This window comes from Sorex fumeus, unplaced genomic scaffold (assembly GCF_029834395.1).
Source record: "Sorex fumeus unplaced genomic scaffold, SorFum_2.1 ptg000061l, whole genome shotgun sequence".
Taxonomy (NCBI): Eukaryota; Metazoa; Chordata; class Mammalia; order Eulipotyphla; family Soricidae; genus Sorex; species Sorex fumeus.
In genome coordinates this window covers 58,172,955-58,175,489 of record NW_026606118.1, presented here as the reverse complement: position 1 = coordinate 58,175,489, position 2,535 = coordinate 58,172,955, and the positions used below count along the sequence as shown (strand labels likewise).

The window sequence follows — 2,535 nt, the reverse complement described above, 5'->3', positions numbered from 1 at the left end:
GCCACGGGGAGTTTGCCAGACTCTGCCCTGTGGGCAGGCTACATTCGATAGCCTGCAAGTTTGTCCAAAGTAGGAATAAGACAATAAGATGTCATAAAAAAAAGTTCTGTTAAGATGTCGCGCGGCCGCGAATGCAGCCGCGCGGTTCCGGGATCTGGATTTTATAGTCTCTGAGTCTTGGCCGCTGATGGGATTACACGGCGCCAGGGGGCCAGGTGGTGGGTGTGACCCCCGCCTACTGGAATTTGGAGGATCTGGGTGGAAGATGCTCAACTCCAATTCGAGTAGGCTTGGAGGTCTCGGCCCCGGAACCCGCGTGGCTTTGTCCCTCTGCCAGTACCTTCATGTGTGCGGAGAGTGGTCTCAGCATGGTGGTGGCTGGTCCTGGAGGTCTTCGGCTGCCGTAGCCCTGGTCGGGGCGGGGAGGAAAGCTCAACCCGCTCCCCTCCAAGGGACTCCGGGAAGGAACACCCAGGCGCGGGGGCAGAGACTGCACTGCTCTCGTCCGGGATCTGGATTTTATAGTCTCTGAGTCTTGGCCGCTGATGGGATTACACGGCGCCAGGGGGCCAGGTGGTGGGTGTGACCCCCGCCTACTGGAATTTGGAGGATCTGGGTGGAAGATGCTCGACTCCAATTCGAGTAGGCTTGGAGGTCTCGGCCCCGGAAAATTCAAAGGAACTAAAACAAATGGCAGTTTCAATATATGTCGATAGGCAGAGGGCATGGACAATTTAGGGATTAATGATTATAATTATTTGGCACATTTTGATAATAATTTTAAAGGATTACCATGATGAGATACAATTTCCTACCTAATGAAATATCAATGAATAATATCTGTGTGTGGAGAAGAGTTAAAATGAACATTTGTTTCGAGTGACAGTATGAAGAGAAAAGTTCCACTTGGAGAATGGTTTTGTCACAGTTACCCAGGTGTCACTCTGTTGGAAGGGACCACGCTGGATAGAAGAAAAGTTGACGCATTTGCCTTACACCCTGGGCTGGAGCGATAGCACAGCGGGTAGGGCGTTCGCCTTACACGCGGCCAACATGGCCGACCCGAGTTCGATTCCTCCGCCCCTCTCGGAGAGCCTGGCAAGCTACCGAGAGTATTCGATATGCCAGACACAGTAACAACAAAGTCTCCAATGGAGACGTTACTGGGCCCGCTCGAGCAAATCGACGATCAACGGGAGGGCCTTTACCTTTACCTTTTACTTCTGAAAAGCAAATTAACTCTATACTATAGGTAAAGGTAAAGGTAAAGGCCCTCCCGTTGATCGTCGATTTGCTCAAGCGGGCCCAGTAACGTCTCCATTGGAGACTTTGTTGTTACTGTGTCTGGCATATCCAATACTCTCGGTAGCTTGCTGGGCTCTCCGAGAGGGGCGGAGGAATCGAACTCGGGTCGGCCATGTTGGCCGCGTGTAAGGCGAACACCCTACCCGCTGTGCTATCGCTCCAGCCCAACTGTATACTATATTTTGGAAGATTGAAAACATTGAATGGACTTCCCACAGATACAGAAACAAGTGAAAGAAGGTTTGTGATAAATGCACAGACAGCGGCTATAGAGCCAGTAAAGAGGCTCGCTCTTCAAGCTTGTGTTTGTCCTTCAACGTGTATCTTGCCTGCTCTCTCTTTGCATGCTTTTTCTTTTCTTTGTCAAGCAAGATAGTTTTTATGTTGTTTCTGTTTTTTTTGTTTTTGCTTTTTGGGTTACACTCAGCAATGCACGGGGGTTATTCCTGGCTCATGCACTCAGGAATTACTCCTGGTAGGGCTCAGGGGACCATATGGGATGCTGGGAATCGAACCCAGGTCAGCCGTGTGCAAGGCAAACACCCTATCCGCTGTGCTAGTGCTCCAGCACTAATGTTGTTAAAGAGTTGTGCCTTTGTGGTTTGCCTTGTGTGCAGCCAGCCTGGCCGAGCCAGGTTCGATTCCTCCGCCCCTCTCAGAGAGCCAGGCAAGCTCTCAAGTGTGTGTGTGTGTGTGTGTGTGTGTGTGTGTGTGTGTGTGTATGTTTCACTCTAAGCTTCTACTTCAAACTCCATCAAATGTGGTGGCTACTCTGGGAGAATGAGTGGCGTGAGGTATGAGATGTCACATCCGTGGCCATGTGGTCCAGGAATAGATTTAAAAATATGAAATGCTTCACAAATTTGCGTGTCATCTTTGAGCAGGAGCCATGCTAATATTCTCTGTATTGTTCTAACTTTAATATATGTGCTGCCGAAGCAAACACCATGTTCTCTCTTCTCTTGAATGTATGCTTCTTCTCTCTCTCCCCCACATCTTTCTGGATAAGTTTCATTCAATAAAAACTATCTTGTTCCTCTCTCTCTCTCTCTCTCTCTCTCTCTCTCTCTCTCTCTCTCTCTCTTCCTCTCTCTCACACACACACGAACAGTAAATGAATTGCTAGAGAAGCTGGAGAGATAGAGGTAGGGTGCTTGCTTTGCCTTGCAAATTGGATCTCTGGCACCCTATATTTCCCCCTGAACCCCACAGGATCCCTGAGCACAGAGT

The 2,535-nt window shown here is 49.4% G+C and overlaps 1 non-coding gene across 1 annotated transcript; it reads right to left on the bottom strand.

Annotated features, from left to right (window-relative positions):
- Window positions 1–2,144: 2,144 nt before the first annotated feature.
- LOC130034919 (U6 spliceosomal RNA) lies at window positions 2,145–2,251 on the bottom strand. Its single transcript, XR_008794214.1, has one exon. It is a non-coding gene; the product is annotated as a U6 spliceosomal RNA (small nuclear RNA).
- Window positions 2,252–2,535: the final 284 nt, after the last annotated feature.